We start from the raw sequence: 24,224 nt of genomic DNA, 5'->3' as shown, positions 1-24,224 counted from the left end.
TTTAAGTCAATCAAAGCAGGAAGCTGAAGGATGTGGTTCTGAAAATAAAAATGTTTCTGAACCTGCTGTTTTTATTTCAAATGATAACACTTTTGTTTCTAATGTTAAAATAAATGATGTATCTTGTGATGATTCTGCATCACAAAATGATAACTCAAACTTTTTCGATATATTTGATGATTTGTTTGACAATACCGATGTTTCTGTTTCAAGCACATCCACTTCACCAAGCACACAACATGGTTCACCCTCATCAATTACACAATCTAATTCTTGCACATGTTCTCGTGGGAAAAGTAAGGGTGTCAGTAAAGAAAGTAAGTCAGACAAAGGCAGTACCAGTTACAATAATAATAAGCAAATTTGTTTTAACTGTGGTACTGCCGGTCACATCGCAAGGAATTATCCTAATAGGGCATTTGTGCATTTTTCGTCTCAAAGAGGAGAGAACGAGTCTCGAGGAAGGTCTTTAACGAGAAAGTCCACGAGATCTTGCCCTCGAGATGATGATTGGAAGGCTAATCAAAACAAGAAAATGGCAATTTTTCAAAAGAACAAAAAAGTTTTACAATAATAAAGTCACAAATAGTTTGCCAAAATCGAACAAAGCTAAGCTGAGGTCGGTTTCGTCAAAGAGCAGATCTGGATCTTCAACCACTTGTGGTAGAAAATCCAAGTGCCCTAAGCAAACGGAAAAGAAAAATGTTTCAAAAACACCCGTGATTTTTCAAAAACCTAAATACCAGTGTGATCGTAAAGGGTCAACCTAGGAAAGTAATGACCTGGGTCCCCAAATCTAAATGATCTCGCTCATTTTGCAGGGACAGTTACGGAGGAATGTTGTCAGACCTTGGTATGTCGACAGCGGCTGTTCCCGGCATATGACAGGAGACATCTCCCAGTTGAACGACATTCAAACTTTTAATGGGGGATTCGTTTCCTTTGCGGGTGGAGAAGGCGGAAAAATTACTCAGAAAGGAACTGTGTCAAATGGAGTGCTGAGTTTCGAGAACGTCAACTATGCTCCCGAGTTAAAGCATAGCCTGTTGAGCGTCTCCCAGATTTGTGACAAGGGTTATTCAACTCACTTCACTGATAAGGAATGTCTGATTCTGAAGCCAGACATTGTCATCCCGGATGAGTGGATTCTTGTTAAATCAAAGCGGGATGGAAATGCATACATCATCGACATGAATAGCAACATTCCTGAACAAGTCACCTGCCTCTTTTCAAAAGTCTCAGAATAAAATGTTATGTTGTGGCACCGACGACTCAGTCATGCGAACGCTAAGAATCTGAATCGTCTTGCTAAAAATGAAATGGTGCGAGGACTACCTGTCAGAGACTTCATAACATTTGAAAAGTGTGTGTCATGTGCCCAGGGAAATCATCACAGGAAATCACACCTGCCAAAACAGGTCTATTCAATCAGCCAGGTGCTCCAATTATTGCACATGGATTTATTTGGTCCGGTCAATGTCCTAAGCATCAATAGAAATTCATACTGTCTAGTTGTGGTTGATGACTTCTCGCGTTTCACGTGGGTTTTCTTCTTATCCAACAAAGCTGGGGTATCTGATCTGATCAAGAAATTCATCGTAATGATAGAGAACCAAACAAATAACCGGGTGAAGGCGCTTCGAACTGATAATGGAACAGAATTCAAGAATGCGGTTCTTGATTTTTGCGCAGAAAAGGGAATCGTGCATCAATATAGTTCCGTTCGCACGCCTCAAAAAAATGGTGTTGCTGAGCGGAGGAATCGAACGTTGCAAGACTCTGCAAGGACGATGTTGTGTGACTCAAAGTTGCCAGTTTTCTTTTGGGCTGAGGCGATCAACACAGCATGTTATGTTCAAAATCGTGTTCTGATCAACAACGCTCAGATGAAGACTCTGTACGAAATTCTATATAGTTACAAGCCATCTGTCAGCCACTTCCGCGTATTTAGCTGCCCTTGCACCCTTCTTCACCTGGAGTCCAACCCGAAGTTCAATGCCAAAGCTAATGACAGCTATTTTGTGGGGTATGTTGCTCGCACTGCGTACAGGGTCTACAACAAAAGAACAAAGCAAATCGTAGAATCCTTTGATGTGCACTGGTTGGAGGAGAATGAAAGGATGCTAGAGTGGGTCCTGATTGGCTGTTTGATTACACATCTTTGTTCAAATCATTCAATGTGTGTTCAGATAGTTTATCTGGTTCTACTTCTGGTTCGAAGATTGTACCTGAAGACGAAGATGAAGAAGTTGTTTACAGACAGCCGATAGTGCCTGCTGCACTTCCTTCGGTAGAGTCATCTGTTCCAATTACTTGTCCAGATTCTCCAAGTCAACAACACGCTCCAGATGCTGATGCCACACCTCTTACTCCTGTTGCAAGAGAGTTCATGTCCAGAGATGCTTCCGTTGTTACTCAAACTTTTATGGAGCTTCTCTTTCCTGAGCAAATTGCTAATGAGTTTGTGGCAGATCCTTCTAACGCGACGGGTTCATCTGAAGTGGATCATTCGGCAAATGATGGAGTTATCAACATTCACAATCTTCCCGTTTCATTCAATGACATCAGCCAGGATATACCTTCTCGTCTTCAACGCGATCATTCGATCGAAAATGTCATCGGCCAGCTGGGTGATGGTGTTAGAACAAGAAGTCAGAATGGAGATGTTAATACATGTCTCTATTCTTGCTTTATCTCTCAAATTGAGCCAAAGAATGTTGAAATGGCTTTGACTGAGCCCAGCTGGGTAGATGTTATGCACGAAGAGTTAAATCAATTTGAAAAGCTCGGGGTTTGGAGGCTGGTTGAACTACCTAAGGGCAAAAAGTCTCTTGACACACGCTGGGTATATCGCAATAAGCAGGATGATTCCGGAGTCATAATGTGCAATAAGGCGAGATTGGTGGTTCGTGGGTTTAGACAGATCGAGGGTCTTGAGTACACCGAGGTTTATGCTCCGGTGGCTCGCTTGGAGGCTATCAGTATCTTCCTTGCATACGCTTCCTACATGAACTTCACGGTTTACCAGATGGATGTCAAGACAGCCTTCTTGTATGGCAAGGCGAAGGAAGAAATCTACGTTGATCAACCCCATGGGTTTGTTAACTCGAAGTTTTCCAATCATATCTACAAGTTGGACAAGGCGTTGTATGGGTTACATCAAGCTCCTCGAGCGTGGTATGCAACTCTCACAAAGAACTTGCTCGAGCATGGATATTCTCGTGGCACTATCGATCAAACCTTGTTCATCAAGCATGTGGGTAATGATCAGATTCTAGTTCAGATCTATGTTGACGACATTATCTTCGGGTCTACAAGTCTGCAGCTATGCAAGGAGTTTGAAGGCGTCATGAAAAAGAGGTTTGAGATGAGTTCGTTGGGTGAAATGACCATGTTTTTGGGGATTCAGGTCCAACAAAAGTCAACCGGAATCCTGCTCCATCAAGCCAAGTATGTGGACGATATGCTAGAGAAGTTCGGGTTCCGAGACGCTAAACATGCTTTGACTCCGATGGCCGAAAGACCCATGTTGACTCCAGATACTGATGGCAAACCCGTAGATCAAACCGTCTACAGATCAATGATCGGATCGTTGATGTATCTAACTACAAGCAAACCAGACATCATGTTTGCAGTTTGTCAATGCGCTCGATATCAGGCCAATCCTAAACTTTCACATCTTATTGCTGTCAAGAGAATTTTTCGGTATCTCAAAGGCAACCCAAAATTGGGTCTTTGGTATCCGAAAAATCCTGAATTTGATTTATATGCTTTTGCTGACAGTAATTATGGAGGCTGTGAGCTTGACAGGAAATCAACTTCAGGAGGGTGTCAATTTCTCGGTGATCGTCTGGTGTCGTGGCAGTGCAACAAACAGCACACCGTCTCTACCTCAACAGCAGAAGCGGAATATGTTGCTGCCTCTTCTTGTTGTTCTCAAGTTATATGGATCCAACATCAGCTGTTGGATTACGGTTTGAACTATCTAGAAACCCCTATCTTTTGTGATAATGAGGCTGCAATTTACATTGCTAAAAATCCAGTCCAACATTCAAAAACCAAGCACATTGACATCAAAATTCATTTCATCAGAGATTGTTATGAGCGTTCGCTCATTCGGCTGGAACAGGTTTCCACTGCTAATAATGTGGCAGATCTGTTCACAAAGCCGTTTAACAAAGCTCGATTCGATGTGCTTGTGAGCTTTTTGAAAATGATACGTTTTGATGACTAATTTTTTCTTTAGGTTAGCTTAAATTTGCGCATTTTAATTTTATTCTCTCCCATGCGCAAATTTAGGGGGAGAAATAAACAAAAACTAAACAAAAATTTTAAAAATCAAAATCCAAAAACATTAGAAAATCAGAAATCAAAAATATGTTGCTAATAGTTTTTGTTTGTAGGTGATGTGTTGGGAAGTGATATAATCATGTGATAAAAAGCAATCTGAATTTGTGTAAGGTACCAAAAGTTTACTTGTCTAAGCTCTGTGTTCGATGCGATGGTAGGCACGAAAGTTTTCAAAATGGACTTGACTAGGATCATATGAACTTAAGGAATTTAGAGACCTGACAAATCTTGACCTAGATAGTTCCATTTAGCCTGACAATACGTCGCTTGGGTAGGTTGAGCAGAGAGATATACATGGGAATCTGCGGATACATTAAATGATCTGTATCTAGAACTGTGGATTAACTTTTCCTCGGTGTGCGGACTTTGTTCTTAATTCCGATATTGACGGGGCAACTGGGGAATTCCGAAAATTTAGGTCTGTAGAAAGTTATATTCTTTCTTTCTTACTGTCAGTCATATGTTACCTCCTCTGTGTGATCGAAAGATCCGACCTGGACTGCAACATATGCAACTCTGTCTCTATGCATCTTCTTCTATGCTATTCTTCCTACCTGTTAGCCATATATTGTCTCCTTTGCGTGATTATCAATCCGACCTGGTACACAGCATATGCAACCTTCTACCTCTCAATTCCTCTAAACTCTAGTTAGTCATATGTTTCACTCTCTGCGTGATTGGAAGAGATCCAACCTAAGTGTACAACATATGCATTCTAAATCTGACTTCTTCCTTAATAATTGTCTGCTCATCTGAAGTAAGGAGTATTCTGGAAGTCCTTGATTATTGGGGTATATCAGGAAGCGGGAAACACGTTCTAGTACAACTAAAATTGAACATGTATAGGTTGTTTGTAGATCTCGCTGCTTAATTTAGGTGGACAACAATATCCTTGGTCATCGTCAGTTGAATGGTCCTTAGGAAGTTTATCTAGGAACATAGGATCAAATTGTCTTGTCACTTATAGCATGTCCAAAATTTGTCACAATTTTTCGTGCTTAAGTGGGTCACAATACCGGCGATCGACCAGACATGGACATGAAGGTAGAAATACCGATAAGCGGATTAAGGCTGTCTAACAACTTTGATCCCAATATCACAAAAATATTATTAGCGTTAGTTGAGGTGAAATTAGTGTTAATTCATTTTAATGTCAATTTTACTTTTTTATTTTATTTTTATTTTTATTTTTTTATTATTTTATTTTATTTTCATTTTCCAAATAATAATATTTTATTTTAGTTTGTTTTTTAAAAATTTGTTTCATTTTATTTTTATTTTTATTTTTATTTTCGTTTTAAGTCCTTGAAATGAATTATTTTTAAAAGTTTATTGGGTTTTTGGGCTTGAGTTCATTATTTGTTGGGTTGCAGCCCATTTTCATGTATAAGGGGGAGTATATAAGGAGGGGTGGCCGGACTCACTCTTATCCTTCATTTTTTGAGTACGGCCGCACACCCCGAAAGAACTCCCTCTCTCTTGAAATCTTCAAAAACCACATTTTTTTCATGAAATTGACTCCTCATTTGTGTAAGTTTCATCTAATCGATCCTTGTAATGGTGTTCTTGAGCTAAATCGACTATGAATCCATGGTTTATTGAAAGAAAAACGATTTTCGGCAATGTTGGAGCGTGTACGGCCGCACACCCATGTACGGCCTCACACCCTGTGTACGGTTGGACCTCTGTGTACGGCTGCACACCCCAATTTGCCCTAAAAATTTGAAATTTAACTATGAACATCTTGATTTAACTGATTATTGGGAAAAACACTTGATGTTTATTGATGAATTTTTGTGTTTTCTCAGCTCAATATGGCAGGACTTGATTTCGCTAAAGTTCACAACTTGGCCGTTTACCTTGCTGATCCTCTAGAGGCTCACTCTGAGTTTCAATTCATAGTAGATGGCTTAAGAAGATGATGCATTTTCACTGCTCTCACCACCAGTCCGGTCATTTATCAACAATTAATCAAGGAATTCTGGAGCAATGCAGTTGTGATGAAGGATAATAAGGGTTCAAAATATCTTGAGGCTTCTGTGTGTGGAAAGAAAGTCCTGATTACCGAGCGGATCATTCGAGAAACTTTGCAGATCGGTGATAAGCCTGAATTCCCGAAGGAGATTGATCTAGACCGGACTCAAGAGATTTTAGATCAAATGGGTTATGAAGGAACTTTCCCCCCCACTCTCAAGAAGCTATTGCCTCCGTGTTGGAAATATTTAGCTCATGTATTTGTGAGCTGTATCTCTGGCCGAAAATCTGGAGCTAATGAAATATCTCTGGTAAACACCAGTGCAATTGCTGCTTTAGCTTCTGGATTTGAGTTTAATTTCTCAAAGTTTGTTCTGCATGAGATGATTTTGAACATTGAAGGCAACAAAAGGGATAAGTTCTTCATGTACCCAAGATTCCTTCAACTGATCTTCAATGTCAAGCACGCTGAAATTGAAAGAGGAGGAGAGACCCTGGATCTCAAGTTTGTTGGCTCAAGTGCTTTTGGTTTAATGAAGCAAAATCGACCAGGAAAGTTTAACTTTGAAGGGAAATATCCACTGATCAAGTTTGGAATCTTTTCTGAAGAGGGAACCCAAATCTGAATCCAATGATCTCTCTAGCCCCATGGAAACCAATGATGTCGTCATCTCGTTTTCAGAACATGAAAACGAAGAAGGTCGTGTTTCCCCTGTCGCAATCGTGGCAGAATAGCATGACCAACTGCGAAATGTGGAGGTTCAGAGTAATTTTGATGAAGAGGGTGATGCTAAAGAGAATGATGGTGATGATGATTTTCTCAAAGACATGGATTTCTCTGGCTTTGGCAATGAGGAAATCCCACTTACTTTTGATCTTGATCATGACAACCTAGGTCCAAGTTCAGAGTTCCTCGACAGGTTCTTTGTCAATGTCAATGAAGTTGCTCAAACAGCAACAAAGACTAGGGTTACTAATGATGCTCTTGAAACAATGCCTCTTACATCAAGAACGATGGTAGAATCTTCAAGCCATAAGGATGCAGTTTCATGGATTCCTCCCCTTGATACAACTATTCCTACATCTGTGCCATCTTCTAGTGATCCGACACAGACACAGACCTCTCTGCCTCCTATGAAAAGAAGATGTCTAGATCCGAGGCAGGGTATGTTCATTCAAGATCAAGCACCCCAGTTTCATCCACAATCACCACCACAACAGTTACTGCACCACCGGTACCAACCCAACAAGGCCCAATCTCTTTAAATGAAACTGGAGGATCTTCAACTGTACCAGAATACTCCCCACTAGGCCTTTGCTAGATGAAGCCTCCATCAGGCTAGCATGGTACTTGGCTCAACTTAGTCCCGAACCTTCCTCTCGTGGAAAAGGAATATCTATCGAGGAAGGTCGTTCAGGGGATGATCATTCTGTTGTGTCCTCTCTCAAAGAAGAAATTGGCATTCTAAAACATCAAAATATTGAGAAAGACATTTTACTTGGAAAGCATGATGTCAGGATCGTTGAGCTTGAAGCGGACAATGCATTGAAGTCAAAACAAATTTCTGATCTGCAAACCAATCTTGGATCCGTGACTGCTTTCTACTTCAGTTTGAAGAACAAGTTATTTGAAGCTTTTGGTGATAAGTTCCAATCTTTGTTTCAACAGCCTCATGGTGTTAAAGATCCTCCCAGTGCTCAAGTCCAGTCTCCTCCTCATGACAATCTGGTTGTTCAGCCTTCTCCCAGAACCACAAGGGTGGTTGATCGATTTGAGAAAGAACCAACTCAAGCTCCTCACATCTTTACTTTGAAACTTGCCAAAGCTGCATCATTATCTAATAAGCAAAAGTATATATTCAAGAGGAACTCAAATCAAAATGTTCGTGGAGGTTGACCCCAAATCACTGTTACAGATCTTTAACCGAGATGTTTTGGTGGCACATATGGAGATAGATCTGGAATTGTGTCATGGGGATATCATGATGAATTAAAATTATGGCTTGCGAATCGGAAAAGTGCCAATGTGGAGTATTACAAGAGCATTCATGATTTCAACTCTTTAACGAGAGTTGACTTGTCTGAACTTGCTGATGCTCCCTTTCTCAATCCAGGAAATGTTCCTCAAGCGACTAAATTCAAGCATTTCCTGGAAGATCAAGTAAAAAGGGGATTTCCAAGTATGAAGATTGCTGAATCTTTTCTCAAGAGCCACCCTGACGTTCTTAATCCATTGACTGGCAAACCTATCCAAACAGTGATGTGGCCAGCCACTAATCAAGTGAAACAGATCCCTATCTTGCAAAAATTCCATGATGGTTCTTTAAAGAACATGCTCTACTGGGTATTTGATGAAGCCACAGCTTCTGCTGTCATCAAATTCCCAGATGGCCGTTTTCGTTTGTTTGACAAGAAGGATCTTCTTCAATTTGGAAAGTGGGATATTCATCAATTGGCTCTTCATCAAATCCAGGTTGTCGAAGAGATCTTTGAACCTGTCGCTAAGGAGTACACTCGAGCGGTTGCGGAGATCATTAAGGAGCAGATGTGGTGTGGTGCCATGGAGGGATCTGATGTACTAATCATTGAGATAGACTGAGCTTATGCTAGCCACAAACCAAGGGGGAGATTGATAGGTCCTAATATTGTGGTTTGGGCTAGGCATCCATCTGTATAAGTCTTGATAGGGTCTTGGGGTTTAGTTTGGTGTTTGTAACCTTTATGTGGCTGTGTACGGCCGGACATGTGTGTACGGTCGTCCACGGGTGTGCGGCTGTACACTGGTGTACTGTTGGGTGTGCTATAAATAGTAGGTGTCTGTGCCTGTATTAGGGTGACGTATGTGTGTGTTTTCCAAGGTGTATTTGACATTTATATGATATAAATGTGTGCATGCTTGGGTTAATTCTTCTTATACTCCTTCTACACTCTGATTGATTGCAATATCAATTGATCACTGATTTGGATCTTAGAATTCGGGACTTACATTAGATAATATCTAACTAGATGATTTTTTTTCGACTAGGTCACCATGGTTGGGTCATGATTTCCAGGATCCTAATTTCCTACAATCTAGACTATAGAACTCAAATTAGGGAAACATTAATTTGATTATAGCTAAAGAGTTGGGCTCTTCCCTTGAGAAATTAACTCAAAATAATCAAAGAGCTCTCAAAGTCACCACCTCTCCAGCTATACAATCGTATTCGGCTGAGTTCTAATAGTATATGTCACAAATTGAATTTTGGGATAAATTCTTTCAACCGGGGGAGACTGTGACAACTGTCAAAATTCGAGTCGGTTCTAGATTTGACTAAACTTAGTTGCACGTATAGGCACGACACATACTAAACTTAGTAACTAGAAGCTAAGTTATAACCTACTAGAAACTTGGAAACACTTAGAATGATGGATAGTATACTTAGTTCACATTGATATTTGAATTCTACAACTACTTAACTGTAGTGACTATCCATATTCGGGTCACTCTTTGGCTCGAACACCTTTTCATGAATCATATACACACATCATGCACTTGACCTAGTAATAGAAATTAGGTCACAATCTTGTATAAACTAGGATCCAACTAAAATCTAGGACTAATAGGAATGTAAGTGGGCTAAACCAATAATATAACCCATGGATAGTATACTTAGATTTATGGATAGTATACTTAGATTTCACATTGATATGTGAATTCTACAACTACTTAACTGTAGTGACTATCCATATTCGGGTCACTCTTTGACTCGAACACCTTTTCATGAATCATATACACATATCATGCACTTGACCTAGTAATAGAAATTACGTCACAATCTTGAATAAGCTAGGATCCTACTAAAATCTAGGACTAATATACTTGACTCTTACAATTCTAGTAAGTTGTCTAGCTACTGTAGGAAATGTCAATACCCGAATTAGAACGAACTCTAAACAACTGTTACAATTAAAAAAAGGGTATAAAACCCTAAAAATAAATTAAAATCTTCTAATTTCATTTCAACATGATGGTAAATATCTAACAAAGTTCCAAAAGCCCAAAATAGCCCAAAAATCCAAATTTATAAACTTTAAAACCTAAAAACTCTATAAGATTTGTTATAAACCTTATTATATCAAATTTAGATAATAAAGTTATGGGATATAATCAAAGACATAAAAATTTAATTATCAAACATACATCATATTTTATGAGATAAAAGCAAATATTTTTAATAAGTTAAGAATTAAATAAAAAAACCTTTTATAAAAATTAGGGTTTTATAAAAACTAAAGAGAAATTATATAAAAATTTAATTATAAGAGAAAAGATCCCTCTCATACTCAAAAAAATCGTCCACCAAATCCCATGCTCCCTCTTCCCCAAGTCTTTCAATCATTTTTTCTTCTCTTACACTCCAACTTCTCTTCACTCTCTCTCTCTCTCTCACACTCCACTCCTTACCACACTCAAACTCTCTCTTTCTCTCTCAAAACACACGAAATTCTCCAGCCAAGAACATCTCTCAACCTTCAAATCTTCATCTTATGGGGTTGTTCTTCAAGGTAATCACAAAAATCCTTATTCTTCCTTCACTTTCTTTCTTGTTTTAAAGGTTTTTCTTGCACTTCTCCTTCTTCTACACCATTCTTTATGAACATATCCATGAAGTTCGAGTTTGATGATTATGGTGGTAGGGTTTCACCCAAGAACAACATGCATGTTGTTTGATGTGAAATCCAAGGACCAAAACCTATGTCAAACCCTAAAATACGAATTTTTACAAGTTTTAAAGATTCATCTACCTTATGCATTCAACTTTTTCCTTTGAAAACATCACTATGAACACAATATGTCCATGCATGGTCTTCAAACCGTTATGCATGTGATGAACATCAAGTTAAAGAGCTTGATGATCAGAATACATTGTTAATAGTGCATGTAAATGATTTTATTCATAAAAAATCTAGATATTCTTTTCTGTTCGAAATAAAATTTCCTCAGATTCCCAGTAAGATGATTTGAGGATCTAGAAAATCCCAGGAGTTTTTATCATTTATTTAATTTATTAAAATTGTTACAAGAAAACAAGGCCATTAATCATTTAAATTACTTTCTAAGGTCTATAAATCTTAGGTAAATTCGTGGATGACCCCTAAAGTAAATGATGACATCTTAGTAAGTTTCATCGATTTTGGTTATTGTTTGGTATGGTTTTGAATTTTCTTTTTTGTTTAATTCAAATAAATCATAAAACCACTTTAGGGAATGTGAAAAGGCTATCTAAGATATTTCGCAGATCCTACCTCATGTGGAATACTCCGAAAAATATTTTCAGAATTTTTCATAATGCATACCTATTTTTCCCCGATTTTTGTATTTATAATAGACTAATAATGTGAAAAATAGTTCTACTCATCCATAATTCATGAAAATTACCAGAAGATCTTGATAGGGCATCAATCATAGGCTTGGTTGTGAACTCATTGTTTGCTCATATACATACAAACTTGTTATTTATTATGGCAACAAACTCGCTTACGAATTATAGCAATGAACTTTATTTCTCATTATAGCAATAAACTTTGTTTCTCATTATAGCAACGAACTTTTGTTACTAGAAACTTATTTACTTGTCTTAGCAACGAACTTGTTTGCTCATTGTAGCAACGAAACTTGTTTACTCGTTTTAGTAACGAACTTTATTTCCCATGAGAATATGAACGTTGTATCTCATTTGGGCAACATACTTTATCTCTCATGATGACAACAAACTTTGTTTATGCAAACTTATTTACTCATTTTAGCAATATATTTTTATTCATGGAAACTTTTATCAAATCTTTGATTTCGATTTATGAAACCAATATTATTTTTAAATATGTAAGTACTCACCAACTATTTTTATAGTTGACACTCGTTTTACATGCTTTTTCAGGAATCATCTAGTAAGAGGCACGTAGAGACACAACACTTGTAGGAGCATTTGCATGTGTTGACTTTTAAATACATTGTAATCTCTTTTAAAAAGTTGTTCAAACTCATTGTAAATTTGTAATGATTTTTAATACTATGGTTGGTGTTGTCTTTTAACTTTTGCTATGAGGCCCTTTGTACTGCCACGCCTCGTGTTTCCGCTTTAGCGAGGTGTGACAGAAATGGTATCAGAGCCGAAGCTTATAGAGAATACCGGTTTTCCTTTGGAAAACCACAACTATAGCCAAAAGTTAAGTATAACCTGGTATAATTAATTCGAGTACGATGTATTGGACTTTAATTAAGTATAACCTGGCCAACGATGCTTAATTAAGGAAAATTAATGCAATGTTTTTATAGTAGAATTATGTTCAAAACAACTTTCAACTTAAACTTTTGAAAAATAAAATTTTTCGGTGTGCGTATGGGCATTGCATATTATAGGCATTCATCTAGGTACACTTAGAAACTAAGTGCACTTTTATCACTATGTCTTTATTTATAAATATTCTTATACTTATCAAGTGCTAGGCTAACCAGGTAGGTTATATCACTAGCCACTCTAGGAGCAATCCACTTGGTAGTGAGAATGGGTATTCCTCGGTAGCTATTGACTTTAGACATAAGGTTACTAGCTAGAAAGACGGTAGTAATAATCTTAAGTCGAAACCTACACCAATTATACCTCAATACCTCTTCATTGTCTTTGGACTAGACTTACGAATAGGAAAAGCGTTTTGACACCGACATGGATAAGAATTGGAGCATCGCATTAGAAAGTAGATGAGTCGCCGCTAGTAATCACTTGGATACCATTGGCGAGCATTCTCGATTCGACTCACGTGGAGACACGGAGTTTTAACCCATATGTGAGACCTTATTTCTACTCTACAATTTGTTAGATTAAGTGTCTAATCCGATAAATATTATTGGTATGTACTTGACCCGAGAGCAGCATGGTCCATTTGGGTTGAATGGCATTGGAACAATTTGGATAGACTTTTGTGAGAAGAGGATATTTATGATTTATTAATATATTATAAGTTCTAATATATTAATATGAAATCATATTATTTAATTAGTATTGATCAAGAATTAGTTTGGAATTAATTTTGTGATCAAAAGAGACTAATTAAATAAATGGGGATTAATTTGGTAAATCATTCATGCTTATAAAGTGGGCTTATGATCCATAGTTCTTCATGTTGGGCTAAACCCATGTGGTGACCCATGGATACTCCATGGACGTTAAAACCCGTGGATCATAAGGAATGTGGAAAGTCAGGAGTTACATGGTGTAACCCTAATGTGCACACTATATAAGAAGCCTCATAGTTCATGAAATTGGTACTTAAGTGATACCTTTTTTAAGGGACAAGAAGTGAGGGCTACCCGATTTATGAAGCAAGTGTTCTTCTCTCAAGTTATTCCAATTGTTGGTGGTGTTGTGTGATTCCATTTGAGGTGCAACACTTGGGGCACTAAGTTCTTAAAGGTCCAAGGCTTCAAACTACAACAAGCTACAAGAAAAAGGTATGTAATCTAACTTGTTTTATTACCCAAGTATCAATGTTTTGTATGCTAGTTAGGGTAATACCTTGGAAAGATCAAGTTTGCATGTATAATAGAGAAAACATAGATACAAGGTATTTAGGGTTGCATGCACACCTTAGGAGTGTTAGAATGCTCAAAACCCAACAGTGGTATCAGAGCCTAGGGTTGTTTTCAATTATACTTGATGCTACTTACTTAAAAATGCTTCAAAATCGATTTTCTGCTGTTCTGGACAGTGGACTCGCCGAGTCCACTGTGGGACTTGCCGAGTCCAAGCACAAATTCATCCAACTCGCCGAGTTGGTTCATACACTATTTTTATAGTTGATGCTCGTTTTACATGCTTTTGCATTATAAATTTTACCAGAGCCTAGGGTTGTTTTCAATTATGGATGTGAAAAATAATATATTTTTATTCATGGAATCTTATATTAAATCTTTGATTTCGATTTATGAAACCAATATTATTTTTAAATATGTGAGTACTCACCAACTATTTTTATAGTTGACGCTCGTTTTACATGCTTTTTCAGGAATCATCTAGTAAGAGGCACGTAGAGACACAACACTTGTAGGAGCATTTGCATGTGTTGACTTTTAAATACATTGTAATCTCTTTTAAAAAGTTGTTCAAACTCATTGTAAATTCGTAATGATTTTTAATACTATGGTTGGTGTTGTCTTTTAACTTTTGCTATGAGACCCTTTGTACTGCCACGCCTCGTGTTTCTGCTTTAGCAGGGTGTGACATGCTGCAAGTGCTTAACCCTACTCAGTCCCTTCGTAAGGGGGATCTGATGGGTTCTCTTATGACGATACCCCCTTCACTACGAGGAGCCCCTCTTCTACCCGATGTCTAATGAAGTGGTATTTTCTGTCGATATGCCTGGATCTGCCATGATCCCTCGATTCCTCGGTTAAGCTGATCGTACCGTCGTTATCACAGAAAATTTCCATAGGCTCCTTTATGGCAGGTACAACTCCAAGGTCTCCAATGAAGTTCTTTAGCCATATATCATCCTTCGACGCTTCACTCACTGCTATGTACTCTGATTTGCATGTTGAATCAGCTGCGGTCTCCTGCTTGGAACTTTTCCAAGTCACTGCTCCTCCATTCAGGGTAAAAACCCAACCCGATTGAGAGCGGAAATTATCTTGATCGGTCTGAAAACTAGCGTCACTATACCCTCGCACTCTCAAGTCATCACTCCCACCAAGGATAAGAACCCAGCCCTTAGTCATCCGCAGGTACATAAGAATGTTCTTTACCACAGTCCAATGAGCTCTACCAGGATTCCCTTGAGATCTGTTGACCATGCTGAAAGCGAAGGCCACATCAGGGCGAGTACACGTCATAGCATACATGATCGAGCCAACATCGGAAGCATAAGGTACTCGACTCATTTCTGCTATCTCGGTATCGGTACTAGGACTTTGAGTCTTACTCAATTTGATATTGCTTTGGATTGGTAACTCCCCTTTCTTGGAATTCTCCATGCTGAAACATTTCAATAATTTGTCCAAGTAAGTACTTTGACTAAGTCCTATCAGTCTCTTACTCCTATTTCTCATAATCCTTATCCCTAGGATATAGGCAACTTCTCCAATGTCCTTCATAGCGAAGCACTTCCTAAGCCAGGACTTAACCTCCTGCAAGGTTGGGATGTCGTTTCCTATGAGAATTATGTCATCCACATGCAAAAACAGAAAGCTAACTATACTCCCACTATCTTTGACATATACACAGGACTCATCCTCGCTTCTCGAAAAACCAAACTCTTTGACTTTCTCATCGAAACAAAGATTCCATCTGCGAGATAATTGCTTCAATCCATAGATTTATTTCTCAAGCTTACACACTCTATTAGGGTACTTCGCATCGACAAAACCCTTTGGATGACTCATGTAAATATCCTCAGCCAACTTCCCATTAAGGAAAGTGGTTTTGACATCCATCTGCCATATTTCATAATCATAAAACGCAGCTATGGCTAGCATAACCCTTATAGATTTGATCTTCGCTACTGGTGAGAAGGTCTCCTCATAGTCAACTCCAGGAGTTTGAGTAAAGCCCTTCGCAACCAATCGCGACTTATAAGTGTGTACTTTTCCATCTATGTCAGTCTTTTTCTTGAAGATCCATTTGCACCCGAGCGTCTTACAACCTGGTTCATTGTCTACCAAGTTCCAAACTTGATTGTCATACATGGACTGAATCTCGATGTCCATAGCCTCTTTGCACTTCGCAGATTTCGGGCCAGCATAGCCTCCTTGTAGTTGTTAGGTTCATCCAAAATTATCAATATGTTATCACTGATAAACGTATCACCTTCAGTAGTAATATGGAAACCATAAAACTCAGGTGGAACACTAACTCTAATGGAACGTATAAGAGGTAAGGACTCGTCAATCGGTTCAACAGGAGTTTCCTCCTCGGGTTGATCGCTAGTGTTAGAGGTTCCTTCATTGCCCGACTCTTGAAGCTCTTCAAGGTCAATTTGCCTCCCACTGTCCCCTTGACATATGAGTTCTCTCTCTCGGAAAACCCCTCTCCTCACAATGAAGACAACATTGTCACTCGATCTATAGAAGAGATATCCAAAGGACTTCTGTGGATAGCCGATGAAAATACATCGCTCACTACGAGGTTTGAGTTTTTCATGAGTCTCTCGTCTTACGAAAGCCTCGCAACCCCTAACCTTGATATGTGCCAACGAGGGAACCTTCCATGTCCACATCTCATGAGGTGTTTTGGCAACCTTCTTAGTTGGGACTAGATTAAAGATATGGGTGGCAGTCTCTATGCCATACCCACAGAATGAGATAGTGTTGGGTATTTAGTGTTGCGTCATTGGGCCTTTTTTTTAGTTCTTTTGTATTATCGAGTTGGGCCTGTCCACTCATTATTATTATAGGGTTAGAGTATTTAAGATGCATGCATGCATTGTATTTTGGTTAACTCTTATCTTTGCTTTGTAACCCTAAACACGCCTCTACAGTAGCAATTCTTTATAGAGTTCTTCTGAGGCGTGACATATAATCATTCGACGTTCTTGATTCATCATCGTGTTCTTTATTTTATTTGTGCTAGAATTTAATCGATCTTTAAGGTTTTATTCCTAACAATTGGTATCAAAGCAGGAGACTGTGTAATCTATAAGCATCTCTTCTGTTTACAGAGTTTTAGGGTTTCAGTTAATATAGGATCTAGTTCAGTCGTCTTTATTGTCACATTGACGGCCTGAGGTGATCTTGATATTACCTTACAAACAATCTTAGTTTACACGTCTGATTCTTTACAGGTATCAAAGATTATTTCATCATGCAACACGACGATTCGAACATCAACTCTATAAATATCTCAAGTAGTATTGGATCTACAACAAGGATCCTGATTCTCTTTCCTCGTGAATATGAAGTTTGGGCGCTACACTTTGAAGATTATGTTCTCGGTTCAGAAGACAATGGCTATTTGATATGGGAAGCCATTACTATAGGTCCATTCACTCACACTGAAACCAAAAGGATCATTAAAACTCAGAAGGAATTCAACCAGCTGCTTCTTGACGTGAAGGATGTTCCTCAAGACGAGAGAGATAAACTGATCAGCAACGTCAAAGCAGTGAGGATCATTAGATTCGTGTTGCAGACATATACTTTCGTCTAGTCAGTTCATGTGTCACTGCGAAAGAAATATGGGAAAGGCTCAAAGAACTTTACTCCACTGATGCAGATCTCGATCATTCTACACAAACTCTTATGCTTTCAGAGTTGGTGCGTTTACAGAAAAGCCTGAAGAAAATTTGAGCCAGACGTTCAATCATTACAATCATCTTCTTAGCAAGATGATGAAGCATGGTATTGGACGCGAGTTGAGTGAGCATAAAGTTACTTTCATGAATGGGCTTAGATCCGAATGGATGGCAGTGGTCTCTACAGTTAAAGCGCACGAGCAATTCAAGATTTATACTTTAGCCAAGCTTGTAGGGATTCTCAAGGCACATGAAACTGAAGTGTCGAAAGAAGCGAAAGTTGTTTCTGGAATGGGGTCTTTAGCTCTTGTTGTGCAGGGCAAAAATGTTGCAGAGGAAGATTGTGAATCAAATCATTTGGAGTGTGATCTTACAAACGAGGAGTTCGGTTTAATGGTCTCAAATCCCAAAAGGTTCGCAAGGAAGAAATTTTCGTTAAACAAGAACCGAAATTAGCAGGGTAGCTACAGCTCAGAAAAGGCGAAAGAGGAGAACAAAAGCACTTCTCAAAAAGTGGAAGATAAGAAGAAAAAAAGGGCATGGGAGACTCTGGCTATGACTGCCACTATTGTCATGGCAAAAATCATCTAGCCAAGGATGTCATGCTGAAAAGGCTAAATGAGAAGAGAGAAGGAGAAGATGATGAGTCCTACCACTTGCGAAAGCTTGAGGAGATCAAAAAGAAAAAGGCTGCTGATAACTCTATGCATGCTTTAATTGTGCAAGAAAATGTGGCTAAGAATGAATTTGGAGGAGTTGAAGTGTGGTCAACCGAATCGGAGGACGACGAGGTTCGCAAGCCCACACATGGCAGGGCATTCATTGCGAAAGAGGAAAGTTTGAAGTTTGCAGGAAGGTGTTTGATGGTGACAGGTTCGTAAACAAATCAATGACTGCGAACCGGTTCGTAAACAAATCACAGACGCAGGAGAATGATGATGGGAGTGAAAGAAGGGATGATAGTTGTTTCCCCGCGAAACCGGTTCGTAAACAAATCAATGACTGCGAACAGGTAATCAACAAGGTAAAACCTTATTCTTGAATCTCTAAATATTCCTGTGTCTAGATATGAGAATGAATTAAATGATTTAAAATTTACCTTTTCAAACATCAGTGATAGTCTAAAACGAATTCGTTTAACAAACACTAACCTAACTGATCAAATCAGCAGGTCGAAAAGCGATGAGAGGCGAATGTGGATTGAGAAGATCGAGTCAGATATGTCTAAGTCTAGGGATCAGTTAATATATTTGCAACGAGACAATCTAATGCTTTTAAAACAACGTAACATTTTCTGTTTAATTGCTAAAAGGCTTTATTTTAACATTACTCAGTTGCACCTTGATTGTGGAATTGGTGAGAAAATTCACAAGATGATCTTACCATTTCTTTAATTAAAGGAAGATGAGATAGACGCCGACTGTTACAAATGCAAATCCATAGTTTCGTCAGACGAAACTTCTGATGCATACAGGGTTGGACTGGAACGAATTGAATCATACATTAAGTCCAAAGACCACAAAAACATGATAAAGAAACATTTGGATGAAAATGATAAAAAGCAAATCAAATATGATACTATACAGGAAATTTGATTCATTGAGTACCAAGTTGAGTTTAGAAAACAAAATAAACGTTGAAAGCACATCTGAATTCGATGAGGACAGTGATATGATCGAAATCTCTGTAAAGGACGAGGTGGATTGCTCTGAATTCGTCAAAAATGAACCAAAACCTGTAAAACATTTAATTTCTGAAAATTCGGTTGAATTCGCTCGTATTTCCCAAAATAAACCAAAAATGTTAAAAGCGAAAGCAACCGTTTTTCCCAAAGTACAAACTACTCCTAATCAAGTGTTTGCTACTCAAGGACTGGAAAAATCTCAAACTATGGAACTAACGTCCATCGTCGATGAAGACAACAAAGAAGGTTGCGATGATCATTTTTGGTCAGCTCCCATAGATAATGCAGACGAAAAGAAGGGTATATCTGAAAGAACCTCATGGAAAGTAAAAGGGAGATATGTGGCAGAACCACTAAACAATCGATCCCGCTATGTGAAAGGAAGTCCAAGTGGAACAAAGGACAGTCCAAGCGAACCTCAGTCTGTTGAGAAAGAATCTCATACAAGAAAACCGAGACCCAAGGCGAATGTTAACAAATCCACTGAGCAACTTGCAGAGCAAAAACGACAATGAAATCAGAGATATCAGAGAAATCTCAATGAAAGGAAGCAATTTTGGCAATCCCAAAATACTAACTACGTTCGCAGAGAAATATCTTCCAATCTGAATACTAAAGCTCATTCGCAAGTGAATCCTGGTTTATGTTCGCACTGTCATTCCTGCAACCCACAGCAACCATCTAGGAACTTTGCTCTGAAACCCTCTTTTTCAAAGAAGCCCAACGAGAAATCAAAATTTCATCATTCTCAATCCTCAAAAGCTTCACCTAAAGATGTCAAGGGAAAGGGAAAGTTGGGCTCAGATTATGATGCTCAAACCAAGAGATCCAACTCTAACCCAAAGAAAGTCGAGAAAGAATTCGTCAAGAATCAAAACAAAAATAAACGAAAGCAATCTGATTCAAAAGAAACAAAAATAAAAAGTAATAAAATAAAATTTTTCACCATAACTAAGAAATATGAAACCACCTTACTTAAACGAACTTATATGGTTGATATTGCAATTACTTGTCCTCGTCCTGTTAAAGGCTCACAAGGACCCAAACAACTTTGTGTTCCTAAATCTGCTTAATTCTTGCAGGTTATACGTGACGAGCAGTTTGACAACGAATGGTACATTGATAGTGGATGCTCGCGTCACATGACAGGGAGGAAGGAGGAGTTGCAAAAATTTCGATCTCTCAAGGATGGTGGAAATGTAAAATATGGAAACAATTCGTTTGGAAAGATCAAAGGCTATGGGATGATAACAAACGAAGATTTTTCAATTCGTAAAGTGGCGTATGTGGAAGGCTTACAACACAACCTAATTAGTGTCTCACAATTGGTTGTTGGGACGGGTTTGAAAGTATCTTTTGATGATGAAGGATCTGAAATAATTGAAAAGAAAACGAAAGTAGTTCTCTTAAATTCGGAGCGAAAGGGAGAAATGTATCCTTTGAATCTGAACCCATTACGAGGGAAGCTTGCCATATGCTTGCTTACGAAAGCTCACTTTAGTGATAGATGGCTATGGCATATTAGACTTTCGCACCTCAACTTCAAAAACATCAACAAACTTGTGCTTGGTGATCATGTGCGAGGGGTTCCTCTCTTGAAGTATGATAAGGATCACTTATGTGCAACTTGTAAAATGGGAAAGCAAAGCAGGAAGATTCATCCTACAATTGTAAACACAAAAGTCATTGAACATTTGGAACTTCTATATATCGATTTTTGTGGAGCTTCTGCAATAAAAAGTGTTGGTGGTAGTAAGTACATTCTCGTTATAGTTGATGATTTTTCACGTTTCACTTGGGTGTCCTTTCTTAAACAGAAATCAGAAGCTACTCCCAAACTCAAAGACTTTATAAAGCAAAGTGAGCTTCAACTGCGAAAGCTGGTTTGCAACGTTCGCATCGATAATGGGCTATAATTCAAAAACCAAGCGTTTGAAGAATTTCTTGTCGAAAAGGGAGTCACACACAACTTCTATGCTCCTTACACTCCACAAAAGAACGGTGTAGTTGAAAGACGAAACCGCTCTTTGTACGAAGCTGCACGAACCGTGCTCACATTCGCTTGTATGCCTTTATACTTCTGGTCGGATGCAATTGCGACTACTTGCTACACTCAAAACAGATCCACTCTGAATAAGCGATTCTCTATTACTCCCTATGAAATCTTACACAATCGCAAACCTAATGTTAAGTTTTTCCATGTATTTGGTTCCAGGTGTTTCATCTTCAATTCCAAGGAACAACGGAACAAATTCGATGTGAAAGCTGACGAGGGTATATTTCTCGGATATTCACTAAACTCCAAGGCATATAGGGTTCTTAACAAATGCTCAAAGAAGATCAAAGAAACCTACTATGTCACATTCAATGACAACTACTTGAAGAGGATTCAGTTGAAAGAGCATTAATTGAAGGAAATCTCTCCTAAGCCAAGTCCAGCTACTATTCCAATCTCCAGCATTTATAACGAATTCGTGCTACTTTTTGATGAACCAGAAAAGGATGTCACATCCGAAGCGAAAGCAGCTAAAAACAAAGTGGATGAATTAAAGAAGATAATTGATGAAGCCGAAAAAGTCATGGATAATCAGCCATCAACTACGAACATACCTCAAGACCCGAGCACTACATTCCAGGGGGAGGATTCTTTCTCCAATGCACGTCCTCATGGAGCGCAACCAACTCCACAAGAAATGAACATTTCATCGTAGGGGGAGGGTTACACTTCGTCTCTTTCATCTGACCCACCTTCTTGATGAAGAGGACCACTAGTCATTCGAGGGGAGGAATAAGGATGTGAATGATGATTCAGACGCTCAATCAGAATTCGAAGAAGTAAACGCTGCCCACTTATGATCCAAACTATCATCCACTAGCAAAATGGACCAGAGATCACCTGAAAACTCAATTTATTGGTGAAACTTCTGCAGGTGTTCTTACGATATCTCAGCAAAAAGCAAAACAAACTGAATTATTCTCTCAAGTAGAGTATTGTATGTTTAACTCATTTGTTTCCAAGGTAGAACCCAAAACCGTGAACACTGATCTTGATCATTCTGATTGGGTGCAAGCAATGCAAGACGAACTCAATGAGTTTGAACGAAACAAAGTTTGGAGACTAATTCCAACTCCACCAGATGCATCGGTTGTAGGTTTACAGTGGGTGTTTCGCAACAAAATGGACAAAGAAGGGAACGTCATAAGAAACAAGGTGAGACTCGTGGTTAAGGGATATTTTCAGGAAGAAGGCATCGACTACGAAGAAACCATCGCTCATGTTGCAAGGTTTGAATCTGTTCGCATCTTCCTGGCATATGCTGCACACAAGAACTTTGAGGTGGTTCAGATGGATGTTAAGTGTGCATTCTTGAATGGAGAATTAGAAGAGACAGTATACGTGGAACAACCTCCTGGGTTCGTAAACAAGAAGTACCCAAATCACTGCTACACCTTGGACAAGGCAGTCTATGGTCTCAAGCAAGCTCCAAGAGCCTTGTATGAAAATCTCACTCGCTTTCTTAAAATGTCTAAATTTAAACAAGGTTCGGTTGACCCAACCTTCTTTCGCAAGAAAGAGGGTGACCACTTGATGATCGTCCAAATCTATGTTGATGACATCATTTTTGGTTCTACGAATCCCAACTTAATAGTTGAATTCCGAAAATTGATGGAAACAAAGTTTGAGATGATCTTCATGGGTCTAATTAACTTTTTCCTTGGACTGAATATAAGACAGAGACCATAAGGTATTTTCATAAATCAGGAGGCATACACGAAGACCTTACTGGAAAAGTTTGGTATGGTGCGAGAATCTAAAGTGAAGGTTCCAATGGCATTCAGAACGAAACTGACACCATCTCTGGAAAAACCAGCTGCTGATATGACTCTTTATCGTCAAATGATTAGATCATTGATGTATCTAACAGCTAGTAGACCAAATATCATGTTTTCCATTTGTTATTGTGCCAGATTGCAAGCAAATCCACGCGAACCTCATATGGTGGCTGTCAAGAATATCTTCAGATACTTGAAACAAACTTCATCACTTGGCATATGGTACCCTGCGAAATCAGGTTTCTTTGTACAAGCATTTTCGGACGCCGACCTTGGTTGATGCGGACTAGATAGAAAAAGCACAACCGGAGGATGCCAATTTCTAGACGGAAAACTTGTTAGTTGGCAATCCAAGAAGCAAACGTGCGTGTCCCTGTTAACCGTTGAAGCTGAATATATAGTTGTTGCATCATATACGTCTCAAGTCATTTGGATTCAAAGTCAACTTCATGACTATGGTTTAAGCATGAAACGAATCCAACTATATTGTGACTCTAAAAGTTCTATTTGCATTTGTCATAACCCAGTGCAACACTCAAAGACAAAACACATTGCACTGAGGTATCATTTCATCAAGGATCACGTAAAAGACGATAACGTTGAAATTCACTTCGTGAGATCTGCTGATCAGTTGGCTGACATATTCACCAAAGCCTTACCTGAAACAACCTTCAACAGAATTCTTCAAGGCCTAGGAATGATGGAAGCTGAATCTGTACCGAAACCACCTTCGCATTAATAAAATTATTGACGCGAATCGATGCGAATGATCGCAGAGACTCACTGAAAATCCAAAAATATTTGTTATCTTTTGTTTGAAAAATCCAAAAATCCAAAAATATTTGTTATCTTTTCGTTTTTATTCATGTTAAGCTAAGTCGCACAAACGCTCGCTTTAATTCGTTTCTGATTTTTTCGGGACACGAATTGGCACGAACGTTCGCCCTAATTCGCATCATCCAAAAGAAAATTGTTTTTTTTTGTTTGTTTGATATTAGATTATTTTCTTTTGTACACTATTCTATTTTATTCAAAATTTCAAAAATATTTTCTTTCTGTTTTTATTTCTTTTTCAGAAAATGTCAAAATCCAAAAATATTTTATTTCTGTTTGTCTT

Source organism: Lactuca virosa, chromosome 3 (genome assembly GCF_052849685.1).
Source record: "Lactuca virosa cultivar CGN04683 chromosome 3, Lactuca_virosa_CGN04683_v6, whole genome shotgun sequence".
NCBI classification, from domain to species: domain Eukaryota; kingdom Viridiplantae; phylum Streptophyta; class Magnoliopsida; order Asterales; family Asteraceae; genus Lactuca; species Lactuca virosa.
The sequence above is the reverse complement of the archived record's forward strand: the minus strand, read 5'-3'. Positions refer to the sequence as shown.